This window comes from Numida meleagris, chromosome 21 (assembly GCF_002078875.1).
Source record: "Numida meleagris isolate 19003 breed g44 Domestic line chromosome 21, NumMel1.0, whole genome shotgun sequence".
In the NCBI taxonomy this organism is placed as follows: Eukaryota; Metazoa; Chordata; class Aves; order Galliformes; family Numididae; genus Numida; species Numida meleagris.
The window spans coordinates 1,974,337-2,001,940 of NC_034429.1; the positions used below are offsets into that span (position 1 = coordinate 1,974,337).

Below are 27,604 nucleotides of genomic sequence, written 5' to 3' on the forward strand. Positions count from 1 at the left end.
GGTAACTGAGATGCTGCTGTGAGAATACACAATCTGCTTAGTGGCAAAACGAAATTAGCATTTACACTGAAATCCCATTTAGCTTGCTCTGAGCAGATTTCTGTCTTGTAACCTCAGCTGGGAGCATCTGGATCTGCTCTGATGTGGCTTTTCAGTTTGTCAGGTTCAGCTGTCAAAAAGACTTTAGACCACCTTCAAGGGGATGTGCAGAGCTCTGTGCCAGCCTTTACGGCTTGCCTGAACTTCAGGGAAGTGCAGTGAATTCCTGGTGTCTCATCTCTTCCTTGTGCATCTCCCTTATTTGGTTTAAAAAAAAAACCAAACAAAAAACAGATTTGATTCCCCAGCAGTTTGGGCAAGCTATGCACTTGTTGGGCCCCCCTAACTTTTCAAAGAACGATGGCCAACAAATCCTTACCTTAACAAATAAATGCATTTTGTTGCACTTCTGAGTGAACTGGGAAGCTGTGGGGTTGATGAAGCACTGGAAGTGCACGTGGTGTAGCTGCTCCCTGACTTGGCTTCTCCCTTGGACCATTACTCTTGCAGTAGATCTCTGTAAACTACTCGACTTAGCCTTCATTTCAAGCACAGTGGAAATGGAAGGGAGGGGGCAAGTTATTTCAGCAAGCATTGGCTTGTATTCCAGCCCTTTTTTTGTTTGTATTTGTCTTTTGGAAGGAGGCTTATGAAACATTTGTGGCAGTGTATTCCATGCAGCGTTCAGAGAAGAGGCTCAGGAGCTGGTTCCCTGGGCGGCCGCTGGGGGGAAATGGAAAGCAAGCGTCAAGTAAAAGCAGTAGGCACTTATTTATAGTGGAAGGAATCGTGCACATTGCTCATCTGTTCTGAAAGGGGGAAACAGGAAAAACCACCGCCATGTTCCTTTAGACCTGTACTTGTAATACGAACACCAGAGCATAAAAATCCTCAGTTTCTCGTAGACTGGAAATTGCTCCTAGCACGCATCACACTTGGGCAAACACAGAACAGTTGGCTTAGTTCTGTGTCACAGCAATGACTAATGAGCAGAGGTGTGGGCTTTGAAGGGTGCCACCTCCTTCCTGTCATCTTATGGCAGATAACAACCTGGAGCGTCTCACCGCGCGCGGGACTCTCCTCCTTCCCCCCAGTTTATTTGCATCCTGTAAAAATGACCTTGCTGTATTTTAAAAAGACAAATTCTAGAGAAGGCAGAGGCAGGCTGCCATAGCTGCTGGCTTTCCCCTCGGCAGAGTTCTCTAGTTCCTAATTAGTTGCAGAAGAAATCCAGCTGACAAAGAAATAAAAGATGAAATTCACATACTCAGCTGTATACTATCAAGACGTAAACAACTCCAGAATATGCATCAGCAGGGCTGGCAAGAACGGTTGTATTTTCTGTTTGGTGGACAAGGAGTGCTACTCTATGGAAGTGTTCACATGGCTCGGTTCTATGCATGAACTAGAATATCACTTTGCCCCGTGTTGCTGGGCACCTCCTCTGGAACCCCAGTGGTGCGTGGGCTCGCTCAGCACGGCTGGAGAAGATGAAATACTCTGACCTACTGTGCCTCATTCTGCATTTTGATCCTTTCATCTAGGTTCGTAGCACAGGTTTGGCTTTGTTGCCCAATCTGAGTCTTGCACTAATTCCAAAACAAGTTCACTTGAGTCTGTCACGATGACCTTAATTTGACTGTTGATGCATAGTGTTTCTTTCAGAAACTGTTTTTCTGCTTTTCTCCTTTATCGGAGAACTTTGTAGAATATAACTTCCACTGATATCACAAGGAGGTTATGTTATATGGTAATTTCTTATTCTGTTGAATGCCATACAAGCATCTTGTCCAGAATTCACTTTTTGCCGTAGTTTGGCCATGTCTGTTGAGGTGCAGTGAGCTGCTCCTGGTGCTGAGAACTGCAGGGCACTGTTCTAGATGGAATTCAGGCTGTGATGAGATGACAGGTGAGAATAATTACTGTTTTATGCTGTATTCTGAAAGGAGTTATCTGAGCTCTTTGCCCAAGCAACATCCATCTCTGGCCCAGGCAGGTATCTGCAGTCCAAGGTGAACACACTCAGTGCATGTTTTGTCCTCTTTTAACTTAACCTTAGCCCCAGAGACATTATGGTTGGGTTTGATTTACTTTCTTATGTTACCAAGTGTAATGACAAGGCCTCCTTGACACTCTGATAAACTAAATAGTGCTTTACCATAAATAATTCAGCTCTTGAAGGCAAGCAGAACAGATGACCTAAAGAGGAAGCTGCCTTTCACCTATGGGTATCCCCATCAGTTCTTTGTATTGGTCTGGCTGAGAGAGATAAGGACACAAACCTGTGCCAGCTCGCATAAAGTTTGAGGAATTCTTAGTAATGCTCAGAGCTAATGAATAATTGCTTATCAGGAATATGAACGTCACGTCTCAGTGCCTGCATCTTTAAAAGAAACTTCAAAAGAATATTTTTTGTCTCTCGGATTCCCTAGTTTTTCATAAAAGGCTGAAAAACACTTTTTAGAACCTCAAACTGCCATCTTCTCTTAAATCAGTCTTGACAACTGTTTAATGGTATTATCATCACAAATGGACTTCACCAGTGGTGGAGACATCTGAGCAATTCTAAATGGCATTGGAGTTCGCGTAGGCTGGCTGCCTAGACAGGAGCTAGATTAAAGGCTAAATGCATCTTGTGCACTGCGATGTGTCCGATGTAGTAAGTGGGAGTATTATAGTCCACGAGCTGAAGTGAGTAGAGTAAGGTGGAAAGCAAACAGTGCTGAAGGCTTCAATCTGTTGGGATGGAAGCTTTAAGGCATTAAAGGACTATCCAGAAGCGTGGGTTCAATTTCTGAGCAACGATTTCTGACCGGCGTGATTCCTGTGGCTCTGCAGAATGAGCCTCTGGTTTCTCTTTTTCAAGCTCTTAGCTTTTCTTCACTGTAAGCTTGTGGGACAGGATTTGGGTGTTTGAGGGGAGAAAGGAAGCATGGAATTCCCTCAAATCTTACTCTTGAAATCACTCCACTTCTTGGGCAGCTGCTTTAGAGCTGATTTGGAGTGGGCTGTGGGTGATGCAGGTGATGGTTCCTTGGTGGTCATGAGGACTTCAGGAACATGAGTATGATCAGAAGATGCTGTAAAGGAGCAGATGCCTATCTGCTTCGCAGTGCTGGGACTGGCAGCAATTGCTTTCTGCTCCATAGGTTTTTCTCTGAACTAGTGCCATTTTCAGACAACTGCATAAGTTTTAGGTCTGATGTGTTCTAGGAAGGATGGTATGTGATAAGTATGGGGCTGTTTATGAGCTGTCCTGGTCAGATTTTGTGTTGTAGACTTAATCTCTAAACTCTTCTGTGCCTGTGAATGGATATCGTTTCATTTAAGCCACAAAAAGTTAGAACCTGCAGAATGCAACAGTTTTCCTTAGCTACGTTGCTTTCCAAATCAAAATAAGGGCTCAGCTCTCCTGGCCCCATGGGCTTTCTCCTGTAACCCATCCCTGTGATCCTCCAACTGCCCACAGACTGCGCTCACTGCGGGACACGAACCATTTGTTGAACTCTGCTCTTTCTCCAGTTAATGAATGGACAGGAGGCTGTTGTTGTTACAGACCAGGTGCTATGGGCCACCCTCACCTCTGTGGCATTCAGAAAGGTGACATGAGCTCTGGTTACACTGCAAAGAAGGGCATTGCCTGGAGTCTTATTAGTGACTTTTAGGGCTCAGAGTACAGAATCTTATTTCCTTTTCCTGGAAGGTGAGGGTAGCTTAGTGCATACCTCTGTTAATCCTTGATAGCAAGGATTGCGTGCTGGTAGCAGCCAGTTGCTCTGTACTGTTGTTTCTTATGTGAATTCTGCACCTTCCCAGGATCTCAAGTCATGTCTCTTGACTGCCCTGTTTGTTGGCGCTGTAGATAACTTCTTATAAGCGAAGCTGGAAGTTTGTGATTGCTAAAGAAGGAAGACAAATGGTCAACAGAACAACTTTTTTAATGAAAAAAATACACTTTCATGCTTTGTTAGTGTGTGATATCTGTCCTTGTCTTGGTTCTCTTTGCCTTTCTCGCATTAAAACAAAGGATATTAGTTTGCCTTCCTCTAGGGAGGAGTGCTGATCTACTCACGAGGAGGTCTGGCTTACAAAGCTTGTGAAATCCAGAGGAAATCCTTTGATTGGCAGCAGAAATTGCCACGGACTTGACTTTGCGAGCTGCAGCCTCACCAGAGATCTGCTTTGATGCTGCCTTGTTTCCTGCTAACATGAAAACAAAAGTTGCTGTGCTCCCAGTTCCTGCTTTAGCTGTTGTAAACACGGCCCCTGGGGAAGGTGCTTGCTTGGAAATGATTTGCATGTTTGACAGCACCTTCTTCTCCCCGTGTTAAAAATGTAGGGCAGTGTCTGTCAGCAGCAGAGACCCTCTCTTCACTTACCCTTCTTTTCTGTGGGTGGATAATTACATTTGTGGGTCCAAAGAAAAATCTGCTGTCATGCAGACAATGTACATTAATTTTGTAATAACTTAATCTGTGTCAAGGAACAGAAAATGGATCAAAATCTACATGTGAACGACTTTAAAAACAATAAAATAATGGCGTGCAGCTAAGCTATAGTTCGCTATCCTTTGGACTTGGGAAGCTGTTAAAGTTGGAATGTTGTGGTCCATCTCAAAGGGACCATTTTAGTTTAATATGTTGAATTGCATTAAAGTATAAAAATAGCCTCTCTTAAATGACATCTGCATCATGTGACTTCTCAGTCCTATTTAATTTCTTTATTTTAATCCTACTAAAGTTATGGCTGAGAACGTTATAAGCTTTTCTATTATATGTGTGGTAAAAACCAATTAGTCTTGCAGTGCTGGGCCTGGGATCCTGCTGGGGTAATGCACTCAGTCGTGAACAAAAGAAAGTTATTAGGATCATTTGCAGCAGGATACTCTGCAAGCCACTGAAATATATTTGATTCATTGGAGGCCGTTTCTGGGAAGGTCCAGTGCTGTATTTCTTCCCCTTTAGGTCCTCCTTGTGAGAACAGGAGAACTCTGGCCGTGTAAATTGGCTGCCTCAGCTTGAATGAGGGAGAACCTCCGTGAGCATTTTGGAGAAAAAGGGCTCTTAGCAGAAGTGATGGGGAATCTGTATGCACCTCCGTGGGCCGGGCTGTGAGTGCTGAGAGGGCTGGCTGAGGCTGAGCTCTCAGTGTGAGCTATAGGCTGAGTGTGACAACTAAGCAGCAAATCAGCTGTTAAATATCAAACCCTGCCTTGCTAAGGAGATGTCTGTATAGGGAAGCAGCCGCTTGCAGCATCGTGTCCATTGGTTTGACCCTCTTCCATGGCACCATTTTATGTTCTTTCCCCTTCTGATGATATCCCCAGTCCCTGGGGATGGGTGCTGACTTTGCACAGTGTAACAGCACAGATTCCAGCCTCGTTACCTTTGATCCTAAAGTTCTGGACTGATTCTGAGCAGATGTGGCCTAGGGAGCAGCTGGAGGCTGTGGCAGCCTCCTCGTCCTGGAAGGAGAGCAGTACTGCAAGGAACTTTGGGGTTCAGGACCTGGATCCTGCCCCTGGAACGTGGTTATGGGTTGTCCTCATGAGCACCAGAAACGTGGAAGTATGAGTGCATTTGGTCCCAGCAGTAAATTCCAGAAGCGTTTGCTAAAAGAGCATCGTTCTGCTGTTTTCCATTTAAATAATGATTTAATTGCATGTGAATTAAGTTGGACTTTTTTAGACAAATTACCGCTGTCAATGAATTTTATAAACCATGACCTCCACTCTGCAACCTTCTCTCAGAGGCTTGGAAAAATATTCAAGCTGCTTAAGCACGATGCCCGTTGTCAAATACATCACTGTGCTTTGCCTGCCCGCAGCATTTGCTGTCACTTGGGGATGTCAGGAACTTCTCCTGCTGGCCATGCAGGCATTTACCAGCTGTCCACAGGACGTTCTTTGCTTGATCAAACAAATTTAATACGATGCGTACTGGTGAGCGCTGTCTGATGACGAGGGATCGTTTCATTCAGCATCCATAGAACCTCTGAATCATTGCATGGAATTGGATCTTGGATACTTGATAAGAATTCAGGATAGGAGCTTTAGTTATGTGCAACTGGAAGGAAAATCTGCCAAAAGCTCCGAAGCTGGGAATAATTGGTTAGCTCCCCAATATACACGTACATCACGATGACACATCGGAGTGTGACAGCCTGCTACCAGTTTGCACCACGAGTGCACTGAACCTTATGTCATGATTTGATAGCGCGGTTTCTCTTTCAAGTGTAACCGTTAATTAGAAGCAGATTGTTTACTGAGGTCAAGTCAGTCACTGTTGTTAAACAATGAGTGCCAAACCCCTTTTTTTTTTTTTTGGAGACGTGTGTGGGAGCTCCCAGTGGGGGCCCTGCCTGCGTTCCATCTTTAGCATCTTGCCCTCCCCGAGTGCTGGACCCCGCGATGCTGCGAGGAGCGTGTGCCAGTTCCACGTCTGTGAGAGCAGAGCTCTGCTGACAGCTGTGCCGTTCAGATCTGTCTCCTAAAAAAAAACGTGTTTTCAGAGCGGTGCTCTTTTCTTCCTTGAAAGCAGAAATGCTGATGTGTGACAAAAGAGTTCTAAATGGCGGGTTAAGAAACATCTAAGCCCCTGTCTGGGTTTTTCTCCGTAACGTAGTGGAGTGACAAGGAGTGGCTGTACGTGGCAGCTCAGGGCTTTGGGGGTTGTTCCTTACCCCAGCCAAGCTGCAGCTCTTGCTTTATGTCAATGTAGGAGCTTTGCTCTAAGTAGATTTTTCCCTATTTTGGTATTTTTATCTAGAGATATGAGTGTTCTTTGTACCGACCAGCGCAGAGACACTTCTGACTGCTGCTTCTAATATCTGTAGTGATCCTGAGTCATTGAGGGCGGCCAAAGAGCTGCTCTGGTGCTGAGACCTCATGTTCCATGGCACCTCAGGAGCTCGGCACCTCAGGAGCTCGGCACCTCAGCGCCGCTGTGCGCTGAGAGCAAGGGCCGGCTGTAAGCAGCTGCCCCTGGTGGAAAGCAGGTGCAGAAGGGCTAAACACTGATAAAATAGAAGGATTGAGCCATCAGGTTGAAGTGAAGGGGCTGTTCCGTGGCTCTGATCTTCAGGAGCTCTTTCCAAACTGCTGCCCAGCTTTGTATGTCTGGTTCGGTTCTACTGTGGGTATGGAACCACTGCTATTTCCAGGTGCTTTGAGATGCAAATGGGAGAGCAACCAGAGCAGTGCCTCATTTTCTGCCCTGCTAAAAAAGTGCGTTGTTTTTTTCCTCACGCAGCTCTGTTTTCTCTCCTTTTAGTGACATGCACACGGTATTTTTAGAGAATTCTTAAAAAAGAAATCCTTGCAAGAAGGGTACTTCACAGCGTAGCTTTGAATTATAGAGGTAGAAGGAGCCATGTGTCACTTGATTAAAACATTGCTCTGCGATTTGGATCTGCTTCTGTAGATTTGACAAAGACCTCAGGCAGAAGTTTTGCTGTTCTGTGACTCGATTAATCTGAACGAGGTAAATCTTCCCGGCGTGTGCCATCGCTCAGCTCGCTGACAAATCTCCCTCTGAGAGCAGCATGGCAGGGAGTGGGCGCAGAGCTGTGTGCTGCCAAAGGGTTTGCTTAAATGCGTGTTTTGTTAAAGTGTTTTGGAGATGTCGACAGCAACTGCATGTTTGCAACTTCATGCAAGTGCACGTAATGTTGGTTTCTGCTCTTCTTCGTTCAAAGTGCAGCTCTTGGAAACTGTCCCAAAGGATGCACGTGGTCAGATTCTCAGGAGATTTATGAGAGCAAAATGATTAGGAAGCTGAAAATCTGGCAATATTTGGCGATCTCTTTAAAGAAGTTCTGTCTGCTTTACTTAGCTACAGTGGGCTGAGCATGGAGAGTTACGCACAGACCATTTGGTGGAAGCTCGACTCATTTCCGAACGCGCTGTAAAATCTCCATTACCGATGGCACGCTCTGTTTAAAACTTGTGTAAGCAGGGCTCTCCCTGGCCAGTGATGTTGAGGTGGTTGCTAGGGTGACAGCTAAGAACTTCTGCATGAACACTTATTTATAATATGCAATAATAATTATCTGCACTGTTTGAAATAGCGCCGTAGGATCAGAGAAAAACAACTGTACCTTTCCTATGGTGCTGTGCTGTGTCTGCTCTGCTCCCATACCTCCACAAACAGCTTTCAGAAATCGTGTTTGAGGAACAGCTGCCTTTCCTGAATAGGAGCATTAGAACTCTGGAGCTGTTTTTAGGTATTGATGCAATAAATGTTAGTTTGAGTCAAAAACACTCATAGCAAAAGATGACTGTGTGTGTGACAGAATACGTTACATCATCGCTCGTTTTGGAGCTATAAGGAGAGATGAAAACGCAATTGCAACCCACGGTGGATCTGCAGTCACTGAAACCATCTAGATGCAGCACAGAACTTTGGGAGCTTGGCTTTGTTTGGAAGGAGCCCTGAGGCTCTCGCAGCAGCAGCAGCCCAGGACCTGCACAGCACCAACAGGGAGCAGCCCGGGATTACTGCATTTAATGCTTCAACAGTAACTAAAGCAGTGTAATTCCATTAAGATCTAATCTGAAATTGGTTTTCAAGCTCTGTGTGTTGTGAAGGAAAAGGCACAGATGAGTTATGGGTGACCTGTGCTTTGAAGATGTGAATTGTGCCTGGGAGAAGGGATCGTTGGAGTTTCGATTCCCATACAGTGATGATGCTGCAGGCCCTAGTATAAAAGCCTCTGAAATTGAACTTGATGTGAACCATGGCTTGTTCAATGTGCTGATGCTTGAGCTTTCTGTTTTATTTTCTTTCACTGTATTATACAGCACGGGGATGAAGCGATAAGTGTGCTTAAAAATTATTGCTGAAGTATGGTGTGCTGTCATCCCATAGGGCTTTTACCCCAAGGGAGCAGGACGAGGGTCGGTTTGTGATGCTCCTTCACTTGGAAGTGCTGTTTTCCGCAGCTGCAGTTCCCTTGAAGTCGTTCCTCTTTTCTTCCTCTCTCTAAATCTCGCTGTTCAAAATAGCGGTACGTTGTGAGCTGGAAAGAGGAAGAGAAACACAACTTTGAATATAGAAATATAGAGAAGATAGGCTGAGCGTTTGGATTCTGAGGGCTTGCGTGTGCCTTTCATTTTGTCTGTGCTGTGAACCAGTCGCTCAAGTCAAGATCAAACGCTGGAGCTGGCTCTGGGCACCGTCAGAATGGGGAAGGCAGCAGCGAGTCTGGAATCTTTGCCTCTTGTGTCTGCCTCTGTTTTCTTCTGTTTATTCTGAGAAGCCAATCAGCGTGTACAAATTAGACAGGTAAGAGTGCTTGTTGATCTCCTCAATTATTATTTACATGAATTATAATTAAAAGCTTGTATTTAAATGAAGTAATCTTCTAGGGGGAGGTGCATCTAACAGTGACTTCATCGGCAACGTTTCTCAAGTCCATCAATGTCAATCCAAGCTTAGATTTTTGAACTCTGTTAATGCAGAGTGATATTAAAAACAGAAACCAAAACAACTCCCCCCCCTTCCTCCCCCACTCTGCTGGAGCATTAAGATTTCATTCTGGTACGAAATGCACTGTGATATAACACTCTCAGTAAAGGTTTGTTAGAAGCCTAGGAACAAAGCCCTTGACTTAACATCTTTGAAGCACAAAGCATCTTTAATATTGAAGGATCAAACAGGAAAAAATTGCAGAGTCTGTGCAAAAGAATGTGCTGATGAATATATATATAGCATTGCTGGTTTGCATTTGGCTTTGGATGAAGCATCTTCTGTAGGTTCCACGTGAGCTCTGGTTGTATGGCATGGCTGGGCTGGATAAGTAAGAAGTGGCCGAAGTTGAAATGGGTTGACTGTACTCTATTTTTGATGGAAATAATGTCTTTGCAGCGTGGTTGGTCTTGAAGGAATAGATGCATGGAGGGAACTACTCATGGCCATTTTTGGTGTTTCACTTTCTTCTTTGGACTGTGCTTTAATAGTTTTTGTATTTATCGTAAGGTGAATGACAGCTCCCTGTTTGTCTGCCTATTAAAACATGACCTTCAGAAAGGTGTGCAAGATCAAATAATTAATGAATGAGATTCTCAGCAGCTGTAACTTCTCACTGTTTTGCTAAAACTGATGGAGTTGTGTGGGCTTATACCACCAAGGGTACGACCTCTATTAGCTAACACAGCAATGATTAAAAAGTAGGATTTAGGATATCTAGGTCCTCCTTTAGTTTCCTCTGTATGTCTTTACTTTGGTTAAATCTTTTGATATTTATTCAGAAGTAGCATGTTTTTTCCCTGTTCCAGCTGGGTTTTGAGCAGGGGAAAGCGAGAGGCAATGGGATCAATGAATACATCACTGTAAGTGATTATTTTTGAAGAAGACAAGTGCTATCAGATTTTTTTTCACGACCTATTACACACCTGGCAGTTCCTGTTAAGAACAAGTGAGAGCACGCGAGAACTCTTTAGGTCTGACCCATGTCATTCAAGACAGCTAATTGGAAGCCAGGGTTTTCTTGGAATCACTGTGTGTTGATAGCAGCCATGAAAATCTAATGTCTGTATAATGTAAGCTGGAAAAAAGAAAATAGTTCCCGCATCTTTCACAGAATACAGTGTGAGCTTTTCCTAAACCTGAGTAACGTTTTGTCTGCTGTTGCAATGTCAGTGCTACTGCTTAGTGCTGATTGCTTTCTTTTCAGCCCAGGCTCTATGAAGCAATGTATAGTAGTGGCCATTGAATTCAAGTCCCACAATTCCCGTCTCGTAGACCACCCTATTGTCACGCACAGACGCATTCAGAGGATGGGAAGATGTGTGCTGTGAATGCTTCAAAGTAGAGCACCGTGCTACACTTGAGCAGAGGTTACGGTTTCTGTGCTGTCATTGAATAAATGTAAGAATCTTCATGGATTTCACGAATTTCTTTATAGCAGTGGGTTTAAAACAAGCTATTCCTAAGCTGTTGCTATACAGAGAAATAGGAGAATTCCTGTGAAGCCCCTTGGGGCAGAGAGTGGCAGGTGTGGTAGGGTGAAAAAACAGCCAGGCAGATGGGCAGGAGCAGGGAGAACTCACCTTCTAAACTAAGCAGCACACAGCAATTTGCATCAGTGATGCAACGAAACAAACCTCTGCATTGTAACAGTTTAATTGTAAATTGAAACTGCCTTGGGACATCATCACAACTGAGTTTCTCTGTAGAATCGTTGGTCTTGAATGGCTGCAGCTCTGCCAAATGATAGAAGATGCACATCTTTGCAGAAAGATGTTTCTTCCCTCCAACGTATAAAACTGCTGGATTTCTTTTTGATGTCTTCTTCCAAAGAAATAAAATGAGATAAATTTCCTTGTTTTTCTGCAGCTGCTTACTGGGTTGATTTTTGCTTCTGGCAAAGTCAAACTGAATAGAAAGAAATGGAAGGGAGGAAGGAGCTGGATGCTCGCAGGGTTAGCAGTGTCGCCTGGGAGATGATGAATAAATGTTTCATGGGGAGGCAGTGGGACAGGCTGCCCAGAGAAGTTAGGGGTGTCCCATTGCCCACTGGGAGTGCTCAATGTTGGGTTGGTGGGGCTATGAGCAACCTCACCTAGGGAAGGCTGTCCCTGCTTGTGGCGAGGGGGATAGAGCTCAGTGTTCTTTAAGGTTCCTTCCAACCCATATGTTTCTATTGATATCATTATTGTGCTTCTCTGCGTTGCCTAATTGCTTTACCTTTGAACCTTGTCTCTTCTGTTGTATACTTTTCATTTTCTTTTTCCTTTTCCTTTGTCTGCATGCGAAAATGAATTATCGGGTCAGCAGCGTAATTCATGAGAAATGGCCTGTGAAACCACCTGGAGAGCTGATCATCTATCCTTACTTGGTGTGTAGATTCCTTAATACATTCTGGAGGAGTTTGTCTTACCTGTGTCAGGATTTTCTTGGCAAACAGCCATTTCCATAGCGTATGATAGAATCATAGCATGGTTTGGGTTGGAAGGGACTTGGAAGATCATCTCATTCCAACCCTCTGCTATAGGAGGGACACTTCCCTCTAGACCAGGTTGCTCACAGCCCCATCCAGCCTGGCCTTGAATGCTTCCAGGGAGGGGGCATCCACAGCCTCGCTGGGCAGTCTGTTCCAGCATCTTACCACCCTCACAGTAAAGGATTTCTTCCAAGTATCCAGCCTAAACCTGCCCTCTTCCAGTTTAAAGCCACTTTCCTTGAAAATGAAACTGAAATCAATGATGGGAACGTTGAAGGACAAATGTAGACACACCCAAATCTGCAATTCCAGGATGTATGCGTATCCAGACAAGTGAAGCTGCAGTGGTTTGATGCACAGAACCATCTTCTGATACTCGGTTTGATAGCAAGCAGTGTTCAGTGGTGCTGCAGTTAAGGAAAGGAAGCGTTCAGTTCTTCTTCAACAAATTTCACCTCACCTTCCAGGAAGGTGGAAAATACCCAGTGCACAACATTGGCCATGCATGGAGGTGTATGGAATATTCACACGTACACAACCACGAGCAGGAAGCAGCACAGTGACCCAAGGGTTTGAGCCCTTTTAAGTTTTCTGTGCACTGAGAAATTTTTAATGCTTACCAACACAAAGTGCATTACAAACCTTAATGCTGTCTTAGTTACTAAACCTTTTGAACAGCCATGGCCTTTTGTTTTCTCATTATTTATGTCAGGTAAGGCTATATCTGCTCAGGTAATCATGCTATGTAACTACAGAGGAATGTAAATGATGTGTCTCGGTACGCGGAATAGCAGACGTGGAATATAAATGATATTTATGAGGAAGTTGGGAGTGCTTTAAATATTGTGAAACCACTTAGTTTGACACATTGGGGATAATGATGCTGAAACACTAGGTGCTTTGTAAACTGGTTAATGGCAACAATTTTCTAAATCAAAGCGATCTACGCTTTCCCATTTACAATTTCATTTCTAAGTGCTGAAGTCTCGTAAATGGGTTTACAGCATCGAATCTGCTGCGAGCAGTTACCTGGCGCTGAGGCAGCAGCATTATCGTCAAACCATTTTAATATTTTATTTTCCAAATTTTAGGGGTGTTTTCCCTGCTCTCTTTCCGTGCAGAAGTAGAATCCTAACGCCGCGCAAATTATTTGTAAATCGTGTTGGGGCTGAAAAAGCACATTTGGTGGAGCTGCCGTGAGGTTCATTGGACTTCATTAGGGATATGTTTGAAAAATTAATACCGGGATTTTTTTCATGCTAGGAAATCACGTGGGTGCAGTCGGGGTGTGTGTGTGTGTACACGTGATTTTGAGAAGGGAAGCAGATCTAGGTGTGACTAGGTGTTCTCCTGCGTAGAAACAGGCAGAATGGGGAATGTAAAACGTGCATCATATGGAGCAGTCTGACCCTAATGGGCTGTATGTGTCTAATACGAGCATTGTGTAAATGTTCAGAAGTGCAGACTTGTGCCCCAACTCCTCTTTGTCCTCACTGTGTCTGTTTGCTGCTGCTTAAATTCTGTTTAGTGTTTGTGAGGAGCATCAGCAGCACCTAACCAAAACCTGCGTGTTTAGCAGTGCCCTCAGTGCAACGTGAACGTGTAAACGTGATCCTCCAACTCCTTCTGTTCCCTGAAGGGGTTCAGGCAGCGGCTGCAGGATGACTTCCATGCAGCCAGGTTTCCATGCAGCCAGCCATGCAGGAGTGTCTGCCTTCCTGCCGCCCCAATGGACGTTTCTGCTGGCAAGGAGCATCACACCTTCAGTTAGAATTTGGAATAAAAAGCTGTGAGCGTGCAGGTGTAGAATTGGTGGTGTTTAAGGTAACAAAAGTGGACGGGGACCTCTGTGCAGGTGACCTGGCGTTGGTTTCCATTCATACCTGTCAGTGAACCCCAGGGCACCTGGCTCTACCAGCCACGTGTTGGCTTGGATGCATCCCATTCCCAGGGAGCCCCGTGCGGTGCCGGGCCCGCTCCTCTCCCAGCACTGTGTGCTGCTGGCAGCCCATGTGTTGTGTGTGCTGGTCTGCGCTCCTCCAGAGAGAATCGTCATCGTTTACATTTCAGTTAGTTGAACATCAGCGTGTGGGTATATATGGACTTTATAGTACCATTAAAACAAAGCAAACGGAGCACAGGTGTGTTAAAGGATGCTACGGCAACTTCGGGTGCATTTACATTCTTCTCTGGTGCGTGGCAGACAGGAGCAAATGAACTTTAATCACTTCAGATTAATGGAAATTATTTTCTCAGCTCATGTCATAACAGAGCACATTAGCAATCATGCGTACTTCATCACGTCCCAAGGAGAGGAGCTGTAGGAAAGTAAAGTAAGACAGTGCCTTTACTTAGACTGTAATGAAACAGAGTCTTATGAAACAAAACCTTTCTTTCCTGAGACTTTTCAAACAGCATTAAGCACAATGGTCACGTGGTGGTAGAAAGGACGTGTTGTACTATGCACACTCATGTTAGAAACCAGGAGTCTGGCCTGGGCCTCTTAACGAAGTGCAAGATGCTGCGTGCTGTGCTGCACTAAGAGCTCGCTGCCAGCACTGGGTGCTCCCATCCTCAGCAGAGCTTGGGAGAGAATCCCCGAGTGCCGGTTCCTATCCCGTGGCATATGGCTACGTTAAGATAAAGGGGGGGGAAAAAAAAAAGGTAATTTATGGTAACAGATGGTTTTGAACTCTTCTTGGATCTGTTGAGTACTTTTTAATTTTTAATTTACGATGAATCTTTCATACAACATTTAACTAACGCTTCTGTCGTATTCTTTTGAAATGTGCGATGCGTTTTTGATACAGTTGTTGGGGAAATTTCGTATGGATGCTGTGCGGTGCAAATGAAACAGTTGTTAGAACATGAAGCAAAGTAATTCCGCTGACATCTCGATGCTCGTTCCTTGCTGTTCAGGATGTGGCGTTTAAGGAAAAAAAAATAAAGCATGCTATGTTGTTAACATAACCCGGGTTAACAAAAGAGCTCCAAGCCCCCGAGCTCCTATGACAGAGCACAAGAGGAAGCTTGAGAGAATTCTGTTTCTTTGCTCTGAATTACATTTGCCATTCCATCAGGTGTTTCATGAATTATGCTCCTACCAGCCTGGAAGATGCAAGAAGGTTCTTGAAATGTCTGCAGTAGAGAATCACGGTTTCAAATGAAGTCCATTAGAGTTTGGAAGCTTTCCCTGCCCGGGAGCTGTCTTGTAAACGTTTACTCTGTTAATTTTTTAGTTGGGTATTAAGGAATTTGAAAACTCCTCCAACTCTAACCATCTCCTACGCTGGAGAAAAGCTCTGCCTGCAGCTCCAGCCAGCCCTTGTCACCCAGCAGCATTTGGGGCAGTGGTTGGTGCTCCCCAGCTCACGGCGTTGTGCATCCCTGCTGTTCGGCCAAGCTGCCCTCTTCAGGTTGTGGCTGAGTATCCAATCCAACTCCAGAACAACGTCCTTCTAGAATTTAATCCAGACCTGCCTGGGCTTTTCATGCGCAAATAATGCAGCCATTGCTTTCTCTTGAACTAATTGATGTGCAGATTAATCACAATAAAATTATCACTTAAACTCTTAAGCGATGCACAAAAGCCAGACGCTCAAAGCTGGCTTTGAACAATTCCTTTAATCTCCCATCTGTTGGCTGGGCTCATCATTAGCTCTGGGAATGTGGTCCCAGCTGAGGCTGTCTGCGCTCCTTCCGGGATGTGGGCAGTGGCTATTCTGGATAAAGCAATGCCAGACCTGCTTAAGCAGCTGCATCTAATGCTCTGAGACAGGGCAGGAATGCTCGCCTGGGAACACCCATGACATTCCAAGTAGGGCTTCTTTTTCCTTTCTTCTGTAAGCCAGTTTATGCCATATCGTTTGTTAGCTGGAAGCAACTACAGCATCGAGGAGCCGTGCTTCTTTCTGGGATAAGAGCTGCATCTCTTTGCAAGGCCAGAAAAAAAATAATACTGTGTTGGTAGCGTGAGAAAGAATAGAAAGTTTCCCAACTGTTGTTCAATTCATTGTGTGCTAGTTGGGCCCAAGAGAACGTCCGCTATCTCCTGCAGCTGATTATGCAAATATGCATAAATATGTGAATACCTATTCCTACTTTTTATCCTCTGTAATCTAATGTGTCCCCTGACAAAAATGCTCTCAAATTATTTTCAGTGAGTAATGACTTACATTTAGTATTTTATTCCAAACTGTCATATAGATCATTTTTCTGTAATACTTTACATAAATTAGGAAACCTCCCCCCTGGCACGCATAGGGCTGCCAGAGAGTTGTTACGAGATTAGAAGTGCAAACAGCACAATTCTCGTGTAATTTGGAAACACACGAACAGAATGAAACGATAAACTTGGAGGTTATAATAAATTACAGTGCTGTTAGTCAGAACTGAGCGTGAGGAGGAGACTCTAGCAAGCCGCCCTGCTGTCAGCTCCTCCATTTGTTGCTTTGCTTTTCAGGGCCTCTGTCAGTCCACTCAAAGGCAGCTGTAGGATTGGGGTACAGCGCTCCTCGGTGTGTGCAGTTTGCTCCCTGACTGCACTGTCCTAAGGGGAACAGTCGCTGTCACAGCCTGTACCTGCCCCAGGCAGCAATTTCACAAGTGAGTGGATTATTTCATTCCTGGTGATCAGAGGGGAGATGGAAGTATTGATGAAGTTTGATAAATGCCTTTACTTGTCTCGATTTTGGACTAATGAGCATCAAAGGCAGCAACTCTTGTATGTTTTTTACTCTTGCGCTCCCAGCCTTTCTCTTGCCCCTGCTCAATGGCTCTCAGCTGTTATCCTGGTGCTGGGAGGGGTTCATGAGCTGTGTGTCCTCAGCAGGAGGGGATGTTTCACAGTGATAATAGTTGTCACAAACGTGACTTTTAGAAAACAAATCAGGCCTTCTAACTTCTCCGAAGAGCAAACACGGTTAGCTTTTCCTCCTTAAATCACTGTAGAGGAAGAGATAATAAAAAAAAAAAAACTATATTGCTTTTTAAAAGAGATAAAAACGCTGTGATTGCTTTCCAGGGGACAGCAAGGAGGGGGAATTGCACGAGAGTTTTATGGGGTGGAAGGACAAACAGAAGGCAGAGGGACGCTCTGTGGAGCAGCAGGAGAGGAGGAGTTGCAGGAGGGAAGGAACTTGGTGTGTGTGGGGAGGAAATCTGTCATCCCACTGCACGTGTGGATGCTGAGCCTCAGTTGCCCATCAGTGCTATGCATTTTCCCAGGGCTGTTTGCCTTGCTGTTGTCTACAAAGCAATGAATGCTGCGTTAAGCACAAGAAATATTTGGTCGCTGTATCTAACCCTGGTGCAATTCCTGACCCAGCAATTGCAGCTTCAACGAATCAGCGTTTTCAGAAGAAGCTCCCCCACAATCACACGTGTGTTTCATAGTCGCTGCCTGAAGGGGCAGAGGTGCAGCTTACATTTTCTGACCTGATCTTTTGGATCAGGTTTTATAGCCTCAGCTGTTCTCCTGACTTAGGTATTGAAGGCCATTATAAAGCACTCAGTGCCTGCTCAGTAGTTTTGTGGGCAAGGTTATAAAGACACAGAAGCTTGCTCAGCCAGGAGATGGGATTATTCCTTTTTTATTCTTTGTGTCTTCTAAATATACGCCTCTTGCTCTATCGAAGGTGCCACTGCCAGAGGGAAGGAAGTTGTGCTCAGGTGAAAGTGCTGCCCTTGGAGCAGAGCTGTGAGGGGGAAGGTTCAGAGCCAGGTGTGACTGCCTCTGTTCCAAACAAAGTGCTTCAGATTAATTAAAGATCTGGAGTTCAAACTGAAACGTAATAAACATGAGGACGGGCTTTGTTAATAAGGTTCCTCTTTCTTACCAAAACCACTTGCAAAAGAAACAGTGTGTTGTTGCCTTGGAAAACTGAGTTTCGATCAGGTTTTGTATTTGTGGATTTATTTATTCATTTATGATTAATTGGAATCTCGCTGCCTTCCTCTTAGAGGCTTTGGCTGGAGACCAGGAGGGCCTCATTAAGGGCTGCTGAGCAGTTTTTTTTTCTCATTTTGCTACTTCCCTACTGATGCTTTTATTACTTTTCCCTATGGTGCCTGACAATGCATATGCTTTGTGTAGTGCATTACTAAGCATAATAGCAAAGCATGTGGGGAATAAAAAGAAGTTTTTCCTGAAGCATCCATAACATCAGCTAATTTATGTATGAAATCTGCCTGCAATATAAAGAACCGAAGCAGTTGTGCGTTCTCAGAGACACTTCTGCATTTTGGTTATGCAATTCTAGGAAGAAATCCTTATCTCCTTGCTTGACAGGGCCAGAAGCGGCTGCAGTGTGATAGTAAGAATGCTTGCACTGCGGTGGGTTACGCTGCTCAGCTGTGGAAATCTCTGAGATAAATCTGTGTGCTGATGGTGCTGCTGTTTCCCTGCGTGGTCTGCTTCTCTGGTGTCCTGTCTGGTGCCCTTTGCTCTTATACAGGAATGAATGGGCTCTCTGGGGGGTAGACTTGTTGGCTGATATGGTAAAGGTCATTTAAAAGGCAGGAAAGAAGATTTCACAAATAGTGCATGGCTGGCAGCTTTGCCATGCCCTGCCTCTGAACGAATTGGTGCTAAAAGCCTGCAGGGTGCCCATCGAAATCTGTGAATTCTGTGCAAAAATCCATCACTGACGTGCTATGTGCGTTCACCATTGCTGACTTCTTTGCATGACGTCCTGTTTTTCTTCTGAAGTGCAAGATTCCATCTGAAACAATCACAGGCATCTATTAGAAGATGAGCTCTCAGCTGTCAGCATCTTCCCTTTATTCGTACTTGCTGAATTCATGTTTCAAGAGAAATGCATTCGTTTCCTTTTGCCATCCTGTCTCCCCCATCGTTTCTCTACTCAAAGAAATCATTTTATTTGAGAGACTCTGGCTGCTGTCATGTTTTGGCTGATGGAGGTTAAAGTGAACTTCTTCTTCATCTCTTTACATGTTAATTTCTGGGCCTCTGTTTTTTCCTGCTCAGCTGTCACTGATGTTTTCCGGTGTGATCGCAGCGTGCTCAGCGCTGTTTGCTGCCCTGGGAGCAGCAGGAGGGCAGCGCTGCTCAGCTCATTGCCCCAACTGCTGCTGCTGGATCTGACCAAACATGCAAACAGTTCCTCAGTTCAGGGGACCAAAATCTTCACAGCTTTTATCGTCTCAGCGACGGCGTTCGCAGCAACCAAGGCTTGCTGGGCTGAGTATCTCGAATTTTGGTTGGTTGTGACCAGGCTCTTGGCTGATTTGCTCCAGGCAGTCCCTACAGCTGACACAGCCCAGTGCTGGTGTGTTTCACCGTTTTTAGGGTTGGTTTGGAGGTGATCCTGAACTGTTCTACAACAAACCCAGCACTTAGATGGTGCTGGGTGCTTCTAGAAATGAGGTCTCTGTGCATCCTTTGTGCTGCTTTCCTTGGTTTTATGGGCAAACGCTTTCAACATGACAAAAACTGAAGTAGTTGCCACTTAAAATGTGTTACTTACAAAGGCAATAAAAAATGACCAGAGTGGCCCATCCTCACAGTGCTGTGAGAACTCCTGTACCAGGGCCCCTTCTCTGCCCCATGCTGCTTAATTCATACGTGGCGATTTCATGGTGGCTATTTTTCCCTGATATTATTCTTAATTAAGCTTCAAAAGAAGGGCCAGAACACGCCTTTTGGGGCTAAACTTAATTTAATTAACAACATATTCTATCAGATTTTTTTATATTATTACCCTTTCGCTTCTTGCCCGTAAGACGCGCATCCCTTGTTTGTGTAGTTAAGAGATTAAATAAAACCATAACAAGAGTTATACTTTTACTCCAGAGTTTTCTTACCCCCACGTGCCCCTCTTAATGCTTGAAATTAAGCAGCAGGGAGATTTAAGCCGAGTGTTTCCAGGCCATTACTGTTGGCTTATACCTCTGAGATCCATTCAGCACCGCGGTGCTCGCGCAGCACTTAATCTACGTCACAGCAAAGACTCTGGGGTGCTGCCCAACGGAAGGCATCTATTTCCCAAATTAAAAGCGCAGCAAGTAAAGGCCTGGGCGGTATTAAAGCGTATTTTATCGACTTGTATTCTCCTTCTCTTTAGCAAATTCTCGCTGATGGAAGATGATGGATGAGCTGATTGCTTGGCTTTCCAAAAGAAATACGTCTTCTCTGATTTATTCCTCTTACGATGGCAGAACAGCTGTGGTGCAATTGGAGGCTGTCCAAGTGTGGCTGGATACAGAACGCGGGCAGCCCCCTCCGTGCTGCCGTGCCCTCACCACGTAATGCAGCTCCTGACAGGTTTCAGATTTAATGTCAGGCCCGGTGTTTAAGCCAATTATAGATAAATCTCAAAGTGTGTTTGTGGGCGATAAGAAGATTCAGGCATTCAGTCCTTCACTGAAATGAAGCTGTGCACCTTGATGCCAAAGAGAGATCCGACGTGTAATTGCTGTGCACGTGTGATGTATGTTTATGTATGCAAACACAGAGCAGATCTCACCCAAACCTGATTTGTTAAAAGTGCCCGGTGTGTAACATTCCTTTGGATATGTGCACTGAGTTTTGTGTGTTGTGAATCTGCGGTTATTTTATGTTTCTTAAGTGGTTGTGTTTGCTTGTGATGAGATGCTGATTTAGTTGAGCTGTTCTGGGCTTGGAGTGGCCCATGGGTGAGGTTTTTCAGCAGGAATTACAGTGTTTCCTGAAGAAAATTCCTTAAGCTATAGCAGCACACAGCACTGCAGACACAAGCTCAGTGGTGTTTGGACAAAACCTGAGCCCACTGTGCTGCAAGAGCAAAGGCTGTGGCTCATCTCTTGCCCTGGATGTCTGCCTGTTGAGTTTTCAGGCTCTCCAATGAAAGATATCTAGATATCTAGATTTTAGATGTGAATATCCTCTAATGAAATGCTTAAAGTCTATGTTAAACATGTGAGATTTAGCATTTCATTGTTCTATAGGACTTTGTGCCTTTCTAGTGAGTCCTTTTTGTACATGGAAATATGGGTTTTTATCTCTACTCCTGGTTTGTCTCCTCCTCGTTTCAAACATCTGACCTCACCAAGATTCTAGCTGCTTGCTGGAGCTCAGGGTTTCATAAATTCCTTCTCAGACACTGATGTTCACTGCAAGGCTGCATCAGAGCTGTCAGACTTGACAAATAAATCTTCCAAGTCTTGGAACAAAAAGCCTTTCAATCACAGAGCTGTGATAAACATACTAGATTAATAATGCCGCTTTTTGTGGGGAGAAGATGATTCAAACAGCGCTGGAGTAACAAGTGGTTTTTATCATCTTGCAGATATGAAAAGAATATTGTCCATAGACATTTGAACACAGTTCCTGAATAATTTCCTCATCTTTCTCACTGCTTTTCATAAAAAAACAGGGACAGACGTGGTGACTGTAGCTGACGGGGCTCTGGTTGGCTCCAAACCACTTTGTGAGCATCTCCTAAACTCAAGCCGCCAGGTTCAGAGTGCATTTGTATATTCTTAACTATGGGAAGGTAATTACAGGCTGCCAGCTTCCAGGAGATGCTATTTCTTTCCTCCTGATGTTGAATTTGACTGCAAGCAGTAGCTCGGTTCTGTGCACTGCATGTTTTTATCTAGCTGCTCAAGCACGTGCAGAAGTATTCTGTTTTTTCCCTACTATAAAATCCTTAATTTCATGACTTCTCCGAAAGGCTGCAGTGTTGCAGTCAGGTTGTGTGAAACTCCCTTCCCTTCAGTTTCCCTTTGGCTCCTGCTCTCCACGTTGTGCAGAACGAACCATGCCCAGCTCAGCGCTGCAGCTCCTGCATGGGAGCTCCTGGCTGCTGCTGCGAGTGGGGCCGCATTGCTTCCCACTGGGATGGGGAGAAGAATCAGAAGACAGGTGGACAAACGTCTGTTGGAGGTCGGTTGTCAAGTCATCTCTTAGGAAGTAGTTCAGTGAGTCATGTACCTGTGCAGTATGTTTTTGTTGACAGCCTTTACTCGTTACGCCAATAGCAGAAAATGGGAGACTTGGGGATCAGCTGGCGTTTCGAAGGAAGATGAAAACCTTTATGCTTTGTTCTGGTTTAGGAAAATAGGAAAGCTGAGGATGCTTTTGTCTTGACAAGCAATCTGGATTTGAGCAAAGGCTTTGTACATCATTAATAAACAGATGGTGATCAGTATAATTTTTTCTTTTCCCCGTTCCCCGTCTGAGCACTCGTTGGCTTTGTAGAGCTGCTGCTTCTGTGGTTGTGACAAACTTGCAGAGGTTCTTAAGCATCAGAACAAATTTGTCATGCTGTAGTAATACATACTTGTCTTTTTGAATATATTGCGTAGTGTGTGGTTGTGAACTTGGATTCGTGCATGTATCCCAGCTTGATTCTCATAGCACCGCTCTCTGTTCTTTGTACCATGTCTGTAGGTGATCTGACTTGAACCAAGGAGTTTGTTCAAGCATCCAGTGCTCTTGGTTCCTAAAAGCAAGCCAAGATCTTACTGCTAAGGAAATTGCTACATTGCGTAAAGCACCGCATTGCTCCAGTGTGGTGAGTGACTATTGGGTGTGTGTTAGAGAAGGGTGGAACTACTGACGTAGATCAATGTCTTGTTGCTTCATGCTGTTTCCTCTGACATAGATCAATGGGATCGAGCTGGGCAGTTGTGAGAGGTCCCACAGCACGGGCAGGTTGCAGGGAGTCCATTTCATCAGTGCAGTTGTCCATACTGTCCATACTACATCAATGAGTTAAGCATAAGTTGTTAGGGAAGCACGTGCTTGTATCTGATCAGCTTTTTAAAAGCATTATGAGTGCAGAATTGGAAATGCAGCCTCACTGCCAACAGTTCAAATTTATTTTTAGCTGTTCACGTAGGATCAGGAAAAGAAGTTTCCAGACACTTTGGATTGTTGTGCTGATATTTCTCATAGAGGCGTTCCACGTTTTGTCCTTTTGCAAAAGGAGAATTAGAGGTCGTCAGATAGACAGGACTTGAATAGGAGTACAGGCGTCACGTTTGTAGGGGAGTAGATGATGCATTACTGCTTTAAATGGCAAATGAATGTATTGGGGCATATTGTTGGATCGGCTTCGTGTTGTGTCACCCCCAGGTTGTTGCTTTACCTGCCCACGAAGGGCTCAGCAGGTGAGGCATGGCAGCCCCAGCTGCACGGGGCCTCAGTGGGAGCAGCTGTCAGCGTGGTGATGTCTCTTCCATCACAGTGCAAACCCAACGCGGGCATTTATCACAGCTGCTAAGCACCGCGTCTCCTCACAGAGAGAAATCCAGCTAACGTATCGTGTTTGTGGAGTTTAAAGGAGATGGATTTTAACGTCATACTCTGTAGGTTTTGACGTGCTGGAAGCAATGGGAGCATGCTGGGAAGTTATTGCAGCTTTTTGCTTTAAGAGTGGCTGCTGAGTGCGTGAACGCGGCCATTTACCCCCCTTGCCCTCACCGGGTAGAGAATTCCTTGCGGTTTGCTGCCACGTAAAGCTTCTTTCTATGGATGACACGTGCCTGCTGTGGGCACAGTGAAAACATACCAGTTCAGTACCAGAGTCTGCACTGCTGACATCTTGATTGAGTCTGGTACTTCTGTTTGTAGCCTGTATGACACAGCAGCGGTGCCTCTCGCACCACGAAGCGGAGCCATTGCAGAACTGAGATGCTCCAACTCACACTGGCATGAAAAACCACGCTGCTTTACTGACCGACTTGGCTTGTTCAGCCTAACATCTAGCAGCCACTTGAGGGTAAGTTATGATACGGAGTGCAATGTATTGTTGGACCAGAAGTAGGGATCAGGTTGGGATTGGATCAATGATTGCAGCCCCAGGCACCGTTGGCTTCTTGAGCATCTACAAAGAGAAGAGTTGCACTCCTCAGTAAAGCAGCAGAGCAAGTTCTGTGCCTGTAACTGAAAACTGCATATGTCTGGGTGCTTAACAACATTCTGTGGCATTTATCTGGTGGTATATATATACAGTAACCTCAGGAGGGGGAAAATATGGTGGCTTCTGTAATCTGTGAATAACTTGAAGCCAAAATCCACAGAGCAGATCTATTAAGGGTTGTTTCCGAGCTCTTTAGTTTTCTTCCCTTTGGGGACGTGGCTGCAGTTTGAAATGTAGGAATGTATTGCTGCTTTTTAAAGTAGTCCTACTGCTACTGGAATTAATGTTATTGAAACACAGGCTTCTTACTGAACGTGTGCTAAGTGCGATGTGTAGCAGGTCCAGCCCTGCTGCTGCCGGACTGGTTGGCCTCTGGGTGTGGGGGGCATCTGGCATTCGAGGCCAGACTTCGAAATCACCAAACCTGAAGGTCAAAGAATGTGTAGAAGGAAATGGTGAAGGTGACGTGAAGCCTGTCTGTGGTGGAAGCAGACCCCAGCTAAACCTCTCGCAGTCACCTACGTATTATTATTAGTCAGATTACAGGAGATGTTTCTTAATTTATTCCGCCAGGCATTCTTAATGATTTATCTCAGTGTAGGAATATCTCGTTATAAATATGAACCTTCCTATTGGATTGAGGGGCCCTTATTTTGGTATTTGATGCTGTGAGCTTTTGTCATGGTCAGTATTGATGTGAGTGGACGCTTGGTCTGATTGCCCCCCTCCCTCCTTGGGGATGGGATGTGTGGTAGGAGACAATGCCATTACAGAAACTCATGTTCTTGTGAGTCAACAATTCTACCTGGGCTCCTGAAAATCAAGGTTCTTCTACCAATGCAGAAAATAAATACTGGTTGTTAATTAAGCAATAGCATAATGTCATGGTTTTACGACTTTTGGTTATTGGTATTCCACATCATAACACCATGAAGTGTATGTACCTGATTACAGGCCAAACCAGCCCGTAAACCGTTGACACATATAACATTCTAATTTCCTGGAATCCAAAAAAATTAAAAAGCACATAAATCCCTCCAAAAATCAATGAGAAGTCCCATTCTGAAGCTTCTTCCACTGTTGTGTAGAGGATAAATGAGGGATGCTCTCAGGAATACTGGAGCTCCCAGGGCTCCCGCTTCCTTACCCAAACGCAGGAATGCTGAACATCAGGAAACAGTCTGGGCTCCAGAGCTTGCATTCAAAAGCAGTCTGCTGGAGGCTTCTCTGAAAAGCATTCTGTATAATAGCAGATCAGCAAACACAGTGTTTAGTGAAATTGCTTGAAACCCCACAGGCAGACAAGGTTGAAATCAATGGAATTCACGCGAGGGTAAGCCTTAACACTGGTGAATACCTTAAGTGATCCAAAGGGTGGAAGAGGAGAAGGGTGGGTGAGCTTTATTACTTCAAGGTGTGTGCGTGCTTGTATAAAAGATTTCAGTACAAGAGAGTTTAGCTGATGTGTGTAACGGGATGAGCAATTCAAATGCAGCCAGGTTGCCCGTCTCACCCGACGCGCGTTTGCCGCATGAGCAACTTGCCGCAGAGCCGGCAGCTGGAGGTCTGCTCAGGTCTGTAATGTGACAGAAGCTTAAAATGCCCTTCTCCTTGAAACGCGGCATGCGGCAGAGTATAGAAAAGATCTTTCATGAAGTAGCATGTGATTCAGATGGGAAAAATGTCAGGTTTTGAAAATTATTAAATCTTTGTGCTGCACAAAATTGTCAGCTGAAGGGGCGTTTGGTGTAGGAGGTTCTTGAGAGACAGGATTTCCAAATTGATCTTTTTGTGTTTTTCTCTTTTGCTTCGTTTTGGAGTTCTTTGTTTCTCTCCCTGCATGAATGGGCAGGTTCTGATCAGCAGGACAGTGGCTGCCAGGTAGCAAAAGTGTTGGAGAGCTGATTCTGATTCACTGTAAAGGAAAACGTTTGGAAAAAATAGTCAAGAAATTGGTAAGCAGCTGCATGAGAAATCATTCCATGCCAAGAGATTACATCTTCCCAGAGCTCTCTGGAAGAGCTGTGATTCGGAATCTCTCGGGTTGTTCTTTATTGCGTGGTTCTGCCTGTACTGCTCAGAGCAGTGGCTGCTTCTGAATGCTATTTCAGTTCTTCTGTTTGAAGGGTCGCCCTCCAGAAAGTTCTCAATACGGGTAGGATGTCTTAGCTTAAATTCTTCTTGGGTTTAGGAAAAGTTGTCTGAATGTAAGGAAAAGAAAGAATGTAGAATTGTGGATGTATTAACCAGAGGGCTCCATAGAAATGTAATCATGTTCCAGCACAGAAAACATCTTATGAGAGCTGTAGTAACAGAAATGATTTGAAACAGCTCACAGGTCTCTTTATATACGATACCACAGTGTGCCAGAATATCTTACCATTTCAGTTTTAGTTGCATAGAGATTAGGATGGTGATTAATTCTAAAAGGGAGAGCAACAGTAACACATTACATTATCATAAATGCATTTTTCTTTTTCCTTTTCAACCTGTAAAATTTTCCTCTGCGCGTGTTCTTGTGTGTCCACTTTGTATATGACTCAATATTCTGGAGTCCTGTATGAATGATGTTTCTTAACTTATTTCTTATTTAATCATATATATATATGTGTGTGTGTATACACATTCTGTGGCGGTTGGTTCTTTTATTAGGATCTTTTACAAGCTTTAAGCTTTATAGGTTAGGAAAATAGCCCCGGTCGTACCTTGAATTTCACTAAGGTAATAAAGTAGAAAATATTCCTTAGAGAAAATCATAAATCTTCAGAGTACACCTGCTTGCTGTGGGCTGGGACACTGCAGGCCTGGTGGCTTACAGAAACCAACCAATAAAGCCACATGGTATCTTCAGCAGAATAATTGTAATAAGCAGTGGTATAAGATTATCCTTTGAAAATAGTGATATTAAGGTGAGTAAAGACGGCAATTCCTTTGGCATTTAACTGCCCCCATTTTCAGCCTAAAGCTGGCTGCCTTTTGTTAGGATGCATGTGGATATAAAAGCTGTCTTTCTCGACTTCCATAAGACTTAGGAGTCAGAAGAAGGCGTGCAGGGGATCCAAGCTTTCAACTCCAGATTAAGCTGACATAGTCGGTAGCATATAAGAGCAAAGGCTGCAGGTTAATTGGGTTCCATTTGCTTTGGGACGTTAAGAAACTGCCAGATGTTGTTGAAACTGTATCATTACAGCAGATGTGGCTATGAAAAGCCAAGCTGGTTTTGAGAATATATTGCATCTTTTTTTCGTTTGCTTCATGAGTACAATTGGGTGCAGATAACGTGATGTGCTAATTTGAAATAGGAGTGATAACTGTGTGCTATGTTCCTCCTAGAGCAATTCCTCTCTTCTTTCTCCTTGTGTTGTCTGATCTTTTCTTCCCTGTTATGCCCAACTCAGTGAATTCATTTCTTTAATTGAAGAGGGATCACAGGAGAACATGAGTATGTCTTTGTGTCAGGATTGTCCTTTGGGGTTCTCATCTCAACTGCTGCTTCAGAATTTGAATTATAGTACTTCCATGGATGGGTAGGGTTGCATGCAGAGCACTGGGGATGACACTGCTGCAGATGGATAATGACCAGTATGTGGCAGGTGGGATAATAAACTGCCCAGCCTGCAGGGCCATTACACCAGGAGGCTGTAAAAGATGTTTACTTTACCATCTCCCTGTCCTACTTCTCTCTCTGTGGTTATTTCATTTAGCTGTTGCAACTGGCTTTATGTCTATTTCATAAAATATTTGAAGCAGAGGGT

General features: G+C 44.5%; 1 protein-coding gene across 11 annotated transcripts in view; it reads left to right on the forward strand.

The window, feature by feature from the left end:
- Positions 1 to 27,604, forward strand: part of UNC5D (unc-5 netrin receptor D) — a 261,651-nt gene that overhangs the window by 170,858 nt on the left and 63,189 nt on the right. Inside the window, exon 1 of one of the 11 annotated variants that reach the window (XM_021374807.1) lies at positions 9,102 to 9,323. The exons of the other annotated variants lie outside the window; for them this stretch is intronic. The gene's annotated coding sequence lies outside the window, so the exon portion shown is untranslated. Of the gene's footprint in view, positions 1 to 9,101; positions 9,324 to 27,604 lie in introns of those variants that run through there. 11 annotated transcript variants of the gene reach the window in all.